General features: G+C 37.5%; 2 pseudogenes; one reads left to right on the top strand and one right to left on the bottom strand.

The window, feature by feature from the left end:
- The window catches only part of LOC140516707 (olfactory receptor 5W2-like), a 226,340-nt pseudogene that overhangs the window by 31,125 nt on the left and 182,428 nt on the right, over positions 1 to 12,787 (top strand).
- Positions 7,851 to 8,779, bottom strand: LOC140516565 (olfactory receptor 5AR1-like; annotated as a pseudogene).

Below are 12,787 nucleotides of genomic sequence, written 5' to 3' on the forward strand. Positions count from 1 at the left end.
AGGGGATTCAAGGAAGACTTAACGAAAAAGGTAACAAAAGTCACGGTTACACCTATCTTGATACTCATTCTGGAAAGATGACTGTGAATTTAACCTGCAAACAAACAAAAAAAGATGGACAAAATGAATATTGTTTCCAAATGCTTAAAAAATTAAAGTATTTCAGAGAAAAAAAGAGGAAGAAATCATCATAACAATAAAAAATTATTAATTTCTGTTATTAATAGGAAAGAAGACTACATTGCTTATGTCAGGTGGTAGGAAGGAGATACAGAGAGTAAGAAAAATTTGATTTGGTCATTTGATCACTACAACAGCTCTGTGAAGATATTATTTTTCCTGTTTTAAAGTTGAGGAAATTGAGGGTGTTAAATCTCATGTGACTGCCTACGAGTCATAATACAGTAAGTATCCAAGACAAAGTTTGATTTCAGGAATCCAGGCCCCATGTACTTTCCAATGAATCAGGATGAAATCATAAATATAAGTGTAAGGGTGGAACGGGGGCAGAAAGAGAACAATGAAAGACAGAAAACTGGTATTTTCAGTATGAATTATGGAGATCAGAATACTCCACGCCCCCAAAACTTTTGGACATAAGATCTAGAGCAGTCAGTAGGTTTGTTATAACAACAAACGGATGAACTCTGAATCCTCCAGGGGACAAATCAAGAAAAAATGCATTGCACCGCCATTGTAAGAAATCACCTTTCTCTCTGAGAGCATTATTGAAATAATAAATCTCGAATTGAAAATATTAATTGATGAAAAAAAAAAACAAAAGGATAAGAACACAGTTGTTTCTAATTGAGATTTGGTTGTTATCACAATCATACTATGGTTCCTCTGCTGAACAATAAAATCGACGGGGAGCTAAGAAAAAGAAAAGAAGATTTCAAGTCCTAAAAGATCACTGAAACAAACAAGAAAGAACTCATTTAACATGGCCATTCTCCTACTCCCTTAATTTCTTTCTCCCTTCCTTTCTTTCCTCTTTTCTTTCCTCCTCCTCCTCCTCCTCCTTCTCTTCCTTCTTCTTCCTTTTCTTCATCTGTTTTACAATGGACAGTTAATAGTACTTATATGAAACTGCTGTAGTGCATGACTAACATGGAAATATATTTGCATAACTGCTCATGAATGACCTATATCAAATTGCTTGCACTGTCAATGAGGAGGTAAGGAAAGAGGTGTGTGAAGAGTTAATAATAACTTAATAAACAATCTAAGAAAAAGTAATTTATTAGCTAAGCATTCAGAATAAATAAGTCAATGGACTCCTTAGTGAGGTCAAAGACCCAAAATACAGAGTGAGCAAGACTTTTATGCATGAAAAATAATTAATGAAACCAGATGAACTAATTATATTAGAAACAATCAAGCAAGATAAAAACCAAAGCATAAAGTTAGATAATATAATTTCTAATTGGAGAAAATATCAGGAGCTTTCCAAATTGGGAGTGGAAGGAATAAATTTCAGGATCCACTATTCATAAAATGAAAAGATGTTGAATGATTACATCCACTTGGACGTGTGAAACAATAGATGGATTATATTATTTATCTTCCCGTGGATGAATAACAGAAAACATGGAGGAGAACATATATGGAAGCACAAGGTGGAGTCAGTGGTCACAAAAAAGAATCTGATTGGTTCTCCCGATTTTCATATTAAAGCACCTCCTTTTCGTACATGATTATTTTTGTCATCAATTCCCCTATTCTGATTAAGGTGGAGGGATGAGCCCATTCTCCATTTAACCACTTATCTAAAAATCTTTTACTAAAAAGTAAAGAAGGTTTATTATGTCTTCATAATCAGAATTGTACAACAAGAAAAGATTATTAGATGTTACTCTCTTACACAGTTAGTGCATGAATGCATAATGCAAAAACAACAAAAAAAAGTCATACCTATTGCAAGTGAAGACATTTTGTCTATAGTCTTGAATAACCCATTACCTTGTAATTAAGTGCACCAAGTAGAGGGATTCCACTAGTACTCTTTTGGGTCAGGCATTTGTGTTTCTGACATAACATGTTGAATATCATGAAGGGTGGTAACAATGTCTTCTGACTAAATAATATAGGAACAGCAAGACTGGTTGATCATAGCACAGGATCCTCCTTGTGATGCAATAATAAAATCAAAACCATAGGAGATGAGTCTAACTGACCCCAGGCATAGAGTGCTCTCTCTACACTGAGACAACTAGCTGCACCAACCTTTCATTTTATAGTGTCTTATTTGAGAAGTTGCAAGGTATTATAGGGCTTACTAGTCCCATTTTTTCCTTGTATAGACGATGAATGAGGTAACTTGTCAATGATTCAAAAGCGTGCAAGTGAATGGAATATTGAAGTCTGAACTCAACTTATGACTTCAAATTCAGTAGGATTTTCCACTGCATTATGAAACATCTCTCAGAAAAGTAAAAATAATCTTTTCACCAATGTTTGTTATTTTCAGGTGTGTTACAGCTTATATAATGTGCAGCAGGGATGAACTAGTTTACTACATTGAGACAGAATGTGAAAGAATGTGTGAAGCAATCTAGGGTTAGGAAGATCTGAGATCAAGTACAGCCTCAGACGTTTACTAGCTGCATGATCCTGAAGAAGTCTCTTAACCACAATTTGCCTCAGTTTCCTCAATTGTAAAATGCACTAATAAACTGTACTTCAGTGTTTTGGTGTGTGAATCAAATTATATAATCCTTTTTTCCTTTTTTAATGTTTATTTATTAATTCTTAATTGTCAACATTCATTTCCACAAAATTTCGAGTTCCAAATTTTCTCCCCATCTCTCGCCTTCCCCCCACACTAAAAAGTCATGCATTCTGATTGTCCTTTCCCCCAATATGCCCTTCATTCTATCACACACCTCCTTTGCCTTATGTTCATCTTCTCTCTTTTCTTGTAGGGCTAGATAGATTTCTAACCCCATTATCTGAATTTCTTATTTCCCAGTTCTGTGCAAAAAGAATTCTTAACATTCTTTCCTAATACTTTGAGTTCCAACATCTCTCCATTCCTTGCTCCTCAAGCATCACCAGCGAGAAGGTAAGAAATTCAGTATAGGCTATATGTGTGTAGTTTTGCAAAAGTCTTCCATAATAGCCACGTTGTGTAAGACTAACTGTATTTCCCTCCATTCTATCCAGCCCCCATTTATTCCATTCTCTCTTTTGACCTTGCTTGCCCCCAAAAGTGTTCACTTCTAATTACTCTCTCCTTCCATTTGCCCTCCTTTTCATCATTCCCCCCATCTCTTTATCCCCTTCTCCCCAACGTTCCTGTAGGTACGACAGATTTTCATAGCAAATTGAGTGTGCTTGCTATTCGCTCCTTAAACCAAATGTGATGAGAGTAAGCTTCACATTTTCCCTCCCACCTTCCTCTTCTGTCCTCCATTGAAAAACCTTTTCTTGTCTTTATCATGAGAGATAATTTGCCCCATTCGATTTCTCCCTTTCTCCTCCCAATATATTCCTTTCTCACTCATTAATTTTATTTTTTTAGATGTCATTCCTTCCTATTCAACTCACTCTGTGCTCTCTGTCTACGTATAAGTTTATAATTCCTCCAACTACCCAAATACTGTGAAAAGTTTCAAGAGTTACAATATTATCTTTCCACTGAGGAATGTAAACAGTGCAACTTTAGTAAGTCCCTTATGATTTCTCTTTCCTGTACACTTTTTCACGCTTGACTTGATTCTTTTGTTTGAAAGTCAAATTCTCTATTCAGTTTTGGTATTTTCTTTTCTTTTTTCTTTTCAAATTTATTTATTTATTTAACTTTACATCATTCATTTTCACAAACTTTTGGGTTCCAAATTTTATCCCCATTTCTCCCCTCCTCCACCCCAAAACGCCAATCATTTTAATTGCTCCTATCATCAATCTGCCCTCTCTTCTATCATCCCTCCCTTCCCTTGTCCCCAACTTCTCGCTTGTCCTGTAGGGCCAGATAGCTTTCTATACCCCTTTACCTGTATTTCTTATTTCCTAGTAGCGAGAACAGTGCTAGACAGTTGTTCCTATAACTTTGAGTTCCAACTTCTCTTCATCCCTCCCTCCCCACCCATTCCCTTTGGAAGGCAAGCAATTCAATATAGGCCATGTCTGTGTAGTTTTGCAAATGACTTCCATAATAGTCGTGTTGTGTAAGACTAACTATATTTCCCTCCATCCTATCCTGCTCCCCATTGCTTCTATTCTCTCTTTTGATCCTGTCCCTCCCCAACAGTATGGACTTCAAATTGTTCCCTCCTCCCATTGCCCTCCCTTCCATCATCCCCCCCACCCTGTTTATCCCCTTCTCCCCCACTTTCGTGTATTGTAAGATAGGTTTTCCTACCAAAATGAGTGTGCATTTTTTCCTTCCCTTAGTGGAATGTGATGAGAGTAAACTTCATGTTTTTCTCTCACCTCCCCTCTTTTTCCCTCCACTAAAAAGTCTGTTGCTTGCCTCTTTTATGAGAGATGATTTGCCGCATTCCATTTCTCCCTTTCTCCTCCTGATATATTTTCCTCTCACCGCTTAATTTCAATTTTGAAAGATATGATCCCGTCCTATTCAATTCACTCTGTGCTCTCTGTCTTTCTGTGTGTGTGTGTGTGTGTGTGTGTGTGTGTGTGTGTGTGTGTGTGTGTAATCCCACCCACTACCCAGATACTGAAAAGTTTCAAGAGTTACAAATATTTTCTTTCCATGTAGGAATGTAAACAGTTCCACTTTAGTAAGTCCCTTATGACTTCTCTTTGATGTTTACCTTTTCATGCTTGTCCTCATTCTTGTGTTTGAAAGTCAAATTGTATTTGCAGCTCTGGTCTTTTCATCAAGAATGCTTGAAAGTCCTCAATTTCATTGAAAGACCTTTTTTCCCTGAAGTATTACACTCAGTTTTGCTGGGCAGGTGATTCTTGGTTTTAGTCCTAGTTCCTTTGACTTCTGGAATACCCTATTCCACGCCCTTCGATCCCTGAATGTAAAAGCTGCTAGATCTTGTCTTATCCTGATTGTATTTCCACAATACTTGAATTGTTTCTTTCTAGCTGCTTGCAATATTTTCTCCTTGACCTGGGAACTTTGGAATTTGGTCACAATGTTCCTAGGAGTTTCTCTCTTTGGATCTCTTTCAGGCAGTGACCTATGGATTCCTTGAATACTTATTTTGCCCTCTGGTTCTAGAATCTCAGGGCAGTTTTCCTTGATAATTTCATGAAGGATGATGTCTAGGCTCTTTTTTTGATCAGGGCTTTCAGGTAGGCCCATAATTTTTAAACTGTCTGTCCTGGATCTATTTTCCAGGTCAGTTGTTTCTTCCAATGAGATATTTCACATTATGTTCCATTTTTTCATTCTTTTGGTTTTGTTTTGTGGTTTCTTGGGTTCTCCTAAAGTCATTAGTCTCCATCTGTTCCATTCTAATTTTGAAAGAACTCTTTTCCTCAGTGAGCTTTTGAACCTCCTTTTCCATTTGGCTAATTCTGCTTTTGAAAGCATTCTTCTCCTCATTGGCTTTTTGAACCTCTTTTGCCAATTGAGTTAGCTTTTTGTTAAAGGTGTTATTTTCTTCAGCATTTTTGGGGGTCTCCTTTAGCAACATGTTGACCTGCTTTTCATGCTTTTCTTTCATCTCTCTCATTTCTCTTCCCAGGTTTTCCTCCCCCTCTCTAACTTGATTTTCAAAATCCTTTTTGAGCTCTTCCATGGCCTGAGCACATGGTATGTTTAGTTTGGATGGGTGGGATAGAGAAGCCTTGACTTCTGTGTCTCTCCCTGATGGTAAGCATTGTTGTTTCTCATCTGAAAGGAAGGGAGGAACTGTCTGTTCACCAAGAAAGTAACTTTCTATAGTCTTATGTTTTTTTTCCCTTTTCTGGGCATTTTCCCAGCCAGTGACTTGACTTCTGAGTTTTCTTTCCACCCCCACCTCGCCTCCGAATCCGCCCAGCCAGCACTTGGGGTCTGAGATTCAAATGCTGCTTCCCAGTCTCAGGGCTTTGGGTGGGGGCAGGGCTGCTATTCAGTGTGAGATGAAGTTCTGGTGCTCAGGTTGGGGCAGGGCCACCACAGGGGCCTCAGTTCCCTCAGGGGTTTTATGCAGAGACCTTCAACAATGGATCTGGGCTCCTGCCTGCTTGGGGAGCCCCTTTCTGCTGCTGCCCCCGCTGCTGCTTCCCAAGGTGGCCCGAGCCACGGGGACACCCCACTCCCCTGTCGGCCACCCAAAAAGACTCTCTCACCAACCCTTGTCACCTGTGGGTGGAGGGACCTGCGCAGCTGCTGGAGATTCTGTCCCTGAAGCCTGCTGGGATCTACTCCTCTCGGTGCAGCGGGGCTAAGGCAGGGCTGGGCTCCACTCCGGGTCCGGGGAGCTACAGACCTTTCTCGCAGGTTTCAGGTCTCTCTGGAACAGAAATCTTGTCTGCTTCTTTGTTCTGTGGCTTCTGCTGCTCCAGAATTTGTTGGGAGTTCTTCTTTAAAGATATTTTATGGGCTGTGGGTTCGGAGCTAGCATATGTCTGTCTTTCTACTTCACCATCTTGGCTCCTCCCCTTCATTTTTTTAAAGATATGATCCCATCCTATTCAATTCACTCTGTGCTCTCTGTCTGTGTGTGTGTGTGTGTGTGTGTGTGTAAGTCCCTTATGACTTCTCTTTGCTGTTTACCCTTTCATGCTTCTCTTGATTCTTTTATCTGAAGGTCAAATTTTCTTTTCAGCTCTGGTCTTTTCATCAAGAATGCTTGCAAGTCCTCGATTTCATTGAAACACCATTTTTTCCCTGAAGTATGATGCTCAGTTTTGCTGGGTAGGTGATTCTTGGTTTTAGTCCTAGTTCCTTTGACTTCTGGAATATCCTGTTACAAGCCCTTCAATCCCTTAATGTAGAAGCTGCTAGATCTTGAATTGTTTCTTTCTAGCTGCTTGCAATATTTTCTCCTTGACCAGGGTACTCTGAAATTTGGTCAAAATATTCCTAGGAATTTCTCTTTTTGGATTTGTTTCAGCAGGTGATGGGTGGATTCCTTGAATACTTATTTAAATGGACATTTAATTGGAATTAAAGATTACGAAATTGAAAATAACTGGAAATTATAGGAAATAATTTAAATTTGTAATAAAGAATTGGAATTAAATTGGAAATAAATGAATTTGAAATTAAGAAATTGGAATCATTTTGAAATAAAGAAAACTCCTTCAAATTCATTATTGGGAGGCAAAGAAGGTTCTATTGATTAGATAGGTTAGCAAGACCTAATGAATGAGAACCAGTAACATAAAGCTGTTTTAAAAAGAAATATAAACTAGAACAATAATGAATGGGAATATTCAGTCTAAACCAGTTAGTTCAATTCAGTACGATGCAAGGAAATAAAAATCTATTCCATGTCAGTTATATGTTAAAAACTATTGCTGAGACATGAGGAATGAAAGAGGAAACCAAAGTAGTCCCTGTGCTATTATTTTACGTTATATTTTTCATAAATGCATTTCATGATTTGGAATAGATGTAAGTACAAAATCCAGAGCCTGCATTGGAACACTGAGCAATAAATGAAAGGAGTTGGATTGCGTCTATTTTATTTTGGTCTGCATCTTTGCTGCATGTGAACACATCCTAGGAACAATAGAAGAAAGGAAGGAAGGAAGGGAGGAAGGAAGGAAAGAAGGAATGAAGGAAGAAGATCAAAAGGAAGAAAGAAGGAAGGAAAAAGGGAAAAAAAACGAAAGAGGGGTATCATTGGTCCACTCGATTAGTAGTAGTTAAGATAAAGCCAGGGTCTACATTTCTGCTGACTAATCCATAATATATCCAATGTTCTTCTTCAAGATATTTACTGAGAAAGTACTCTTTATTGGATTACCTTTCATAAGGCATCCTTAATGTCTTTGTTCTTCAGGCTGTAGATGAGTGGATGGAGATAACAAGTGTATAGAAGACTGAGGCCCTTTTGTTAATATCTAGAGAATGATCTGTACTAGAGCATAAATAAATGAACATCAGAGTCCTATGGTAGACGATAACTAGAGTCAGGTGGGAGGAACAAGTAGAAAAGCCTTTCTTTCTCCCTTCAGCAGAACCAGTCTTACGGATGGTGACTATGATGTATGCATAAGAGAGGAAGACAGTCAAAAGAGAGATGGCTTCCACAAGACTTGCAAAAACTACCAAAACTTTATCACTAATATAAGTGTCAAAACAAGACAGGGAGAAAAGGGGTGAACTATTACAAAAGAGATGGTTAATTTCAATAGAACAAAAAGACAGTGGGAATGTGTTTGTGGTGCGAATAATGGAGCTCACGGTTCCACTCAAAAAAGCTCAAAAAACTAGTTTGCTTCAAACTCTCTTGGCCATTAGTACTGTATAGAGTAGTGTACTGCAGATTCCCACATATCAGTCATAAGCCATCACAGCCAAGAGGAAAGATTCTGTATCCACCAAAGAACAAAAGAAATGCAATTGTGTTGCACATCCATTATGAAAAATAGCTTTCCTCTCTGAAAACAAGGCCACCAGCAACTTTGGAGCAATGACTGAAGAGTAGCGTGCATCTATAAATGATAAGACACCGAGCAAAAATTACATGGGGTTATGTAGATGGGAAGTGGTTGTGATCAGTGTAATCATTCCAAGGTTTCCCAACATGGTCATGGAGTAGATGAAAAAGAATACTAAAAACAGGAAAACTTGAAGCTCTCAGTGATCTCTGAAGCCCAGGAGAAAGAAATTGTTCTCCGTGCTACTATTCTCTTTGTCCATCTCAAGTCATCTTTAATCTCTGGTCTGTGTAAAAATAAGGATGGTTATGTTAAGGGTACAGAGAAAAGATGTCGAACACACAGACCCAGTGGCATAACATTCCCCAAGGTTACCAGAATCAGCTTACAATGTAATTGGGCAATATTTGACACAATAAATAAATGAAAATACAATACAAAGAGGTGTGCAGTTTTCTAAGTCAATAGGCTGCTTGCCAGGATCCTTATCAACTTTTTAATGACTCCCCCACCCTGTTTCTGCTTGAGTTTCTGACCACTGACGTGGAATACTTTGTGTGGAAACTGGACAGGGTAATGTGGGTCTGGAATCATCTGGTTGTCCTAAAATGCAGTCATTTCAGAACAGAATTGTAGTCATGATCCTTATCTTCCCTCATATCTAGGAAGATTAAGAACTGCATCATATTGTGAAGAGTAAAGAGTAATTCACTTAGTAGCCCCACTCACCCACCCCATCATTATTATCTATGCCAGAGATGTAAAGACACAAGTGAAAATTTTGTTGCCTTCCACAATTTTACAACATAATCAGGGAGACAATATACATGGACTATTTGGAAAGAATCTTTAAGGAAGAAGATTTAAGCAACAGGAGAGCTTCCCTTTTCAGAAGATGATTTCTGAAATAAATCATGAAGAACCATGTACTCTAGGAGGAAAAGGTGAGGAGGGAAAATATTCAAGTACAGAAAGGGCATGGAGGTATGATTTGGTATGCTTTTCTGAAGGGAATTAAATTAGCATTGTACTAATGGATCATTACGTAAGTTATAAAGACAAGAGAAATGAAGTAAAGAGTGAGGCCATGAAGTGCTTTAAATTCTAAGTAAAGGACTTTATATCTGATTATTTAGGTAATAGGGAGTAACTAGATTTTACTGAGGCAGGAAGAGGCAGGGAACGTCATGGACGGAACTATGTTTTAAGAAAATCATCTTGGCTGCTGAATTGATTGGAGCAGGGAGAGACTAAGTTCTTGGTAACCAAGTAGAAGGATATTGTAATTGTCCAGCCATGACATATTGAAAACCCAAACTAAAATGGTGACTCTGTGAGTAGAGAGAAAGGAACTTCTATGAAGAATGTCATAAAAATGCAATGACAAGATTTGGCATTTGTTTGAATTTTAGATTTCAAAGTGATCTTAGGCATTTAGTCAAATTGTCAGATGAGTAATCAGAAGCTCAGTGAGTCAAAGTCATATGTGAAGAGCTATGATTGTCACAGATGTCAGTGACTATTTTGGAATTAAACTTCCTTCATATTCTTATTCTTGGACTTTTGAAATAGTCTTCTCTTGATCTTCCTAGTTAAATTCTCCCCCCACTCAAAACTATCATCCACTTAACTGAAAAACTGATATCCCTAAATCACATATTCCACCATATCACCCACCCTACTCCAATTCAAAACACTCCAGTGGCTTTTAATTACATTCAGGATCCCATATGAAATGATCTGTTTAGTGTTTAAAGCCTTTCATAACCTAGACCTTCCTTCATTTCCAGTCTTCTTACACCATACCTTCGTTGTGATCCTTGTGATCTTTGTGATCCACTGACCCTGACCTATTTGTTTATTCATCACATAAAACACTCCAACTTCAGAATTTTTGCAATTGTATTTAATTTCCCTCACTTCCTTGATTTTCTTCATTTCTGTCTCTATCTCCTGCCTTCCCTAGCTTCCATAAAGCCAGTTTAAATTTCACTTTCTTCAATAAAACATTTTTGTTTTCCCTTAATGATAAGTCCATCTTTCTGAGATTATACACAAATTATAGTGTACATAGTTGTTTGAATCTTGTCTCTCTCACAAGACTGTAGGCTCTTATAGAGCCCTCTTTTTCCGTATGTCCTTTCCCCTGACCTTTCTCCCTCCTTTCCTTTGTACCATCATTGCTTAACATATTACATGACATATTATGGGACCTTAATAAATACTTTTTGTTGTTACTAAGATTTTTGAGTCTGTATCTGGTTTGTATAACAATTCCGTCTCTCATTTACCTATCAGGGGTCACCAATTACTATTTTCACTTGATCTACCTATGACTGCCACTCTCTAAACATTGTAATTTGTTCAGGGTTTGATAATGAGACTACTAAAGTTCTAAGAGTACTGTTTAAAACAAGAGTAAATATACTTCTAATGGAGGAATTAAGGTACTTATGTGCAACACTCGTGAGATTTTGTGTATTCACTTTGATTTTATTCAAAAACCTTCTTTGCTTCCTTCCAAGTTATTAAATTTATTATAGTTAGAATACATGATGAATTATTAACGTCTGGAAAGCAATGGTTTCTCTTTATCTATGCTTTATTGAGTATGTTATGCTTTTAAATCCTTATCATCCTGATCATCATACATTTTAGACTATTTTGCCTTGATTGGAAGTACACTGATTGCACATAGGTCTGACCCTATTAATGATCAGCTGGAAAGTTTTGGTCCATTCTGCTACTGACCCTGCACCAGTCTGGCCTTCCTCAAAGAACTCTGTGACTCTCCTCATCTGGAAACTTAACCTTTAGGGATCAGGTTCACTGACTATTTGCCATAGACTTTAAACTACTACAGCTCATAAATTCTAGTCTCAATAGTCTCATCATTCTCCAGTAACAGGAATTACCATGTGTGCACCCATGAGCAGCCTCATTCTCTAGATTTTCAGTGTCTTTCTTAAAATATAGCATTCCGAATTCAACATACTTTCCCAGATATGGTCTATCCAGGACATGGTACAATGGGGGTGACCATTTTTTCTAGTCTTCAGCACTATTTCTTTCAATGCAGCTTAGACATTATATTATTGTTTTTACGTAATATTATTCATATATATTGCGGTTATACACCAGTAAATCTTTCAGGTTTTTTTTTTTTGGTTAGAGAAATTGTTCTCTTTCAACACATTTTTCATTTTGCCTTAATGAAGTGGTTCCTACTCCATTTAAAGGTAGCACCATATTGTCATTGCACAAAATGAAAACATCTGTTTCATTTTTGTTAGTCCAAATGAATTTCAGAACTCTCCACCATAAGCAGCCTCAGCCTTGACTGCTAGGAGACATTATATACATGCATCATGAGGCCTGATTCAAATAACTTTCAATGTTAATTTTATCATTTGTCCCTCACAGCCACCTGCACTTGATAGGGGATGTACCGCTAACCTCAATTTGGGAAATAAGAACAAATAGATTAAATAATTTAATCAGAGATGATAAATTTAGTCAGAAACAGAAGAAAGATAGGTCTAAAAAAGAACATGGCTCCTTGGTCTATGATTAAAATATGATAGGATTTAAAACTGCAAGGAACTGGAGAGACCATTTCAATTCTTTAATTTTTTAGATTAGGAAGTCCATTCCTAGAGAAGTCACACAACTAAATCAAGTCTAGAGAGATTTTGACTTTATTCCAGGACTTTTCTATGTTGGTGAACTGCACTGTCACAGTCTTCACTTCTCATAAATCAATTTATAACTGCATTTCTGGTAGTTGAGTTTGGCTTAAAAGTATTTCATATTGTTAGATCTTACAAATAATTTTACCTTTCTCTTTTTAGATTGTCACATAATCAATAGGTGTGTGTGTGTGTGTGTGTGTGTGTGTGCGCGCGTGCACCAGGAAAAATATAAATTAAAATTAAAGAACTAACTACTATGTGATAAATGAAGGTGCCTCAAACTTTTTTTAAAGGGGGATTCTCCTGACTTGTATTTGCAGTTCTCTCAAATCCAGAGTACTTACCAAATGATCCAGTTTATCTGCTTTCTTTGTAAGCTGTAGCTCGCATTAGATGGCTGACTTTTTAGTGGGAAAATTGACTTAGGCAATTTTGACTTCTCTTGGGCTACTAAGACCTGAGAATCAAACACATCACATTTTCTAATTAATGAGAAAAAACCTCATTTAGACAAGGGCACTACTTCCAATGTCCCAGATGCAACTCATGCTTTCTGAGAAGAATTGGGAAACTTTTAT

This window comes from Notamacropus eugenii, chromosome Y (genome assembly GCF_028372415.1).
Source record: "Notamacropus eugenii isolate mMacEug1 chromosome Y, mMacEug1.pri_v2, whole genome shotgun sequence".
NCBI lineage: Eukaryota > Metazoa > Chordata > Mammalia > Diprotodontia > Macropodidae > Notamacropus > Notamacropus eugenii.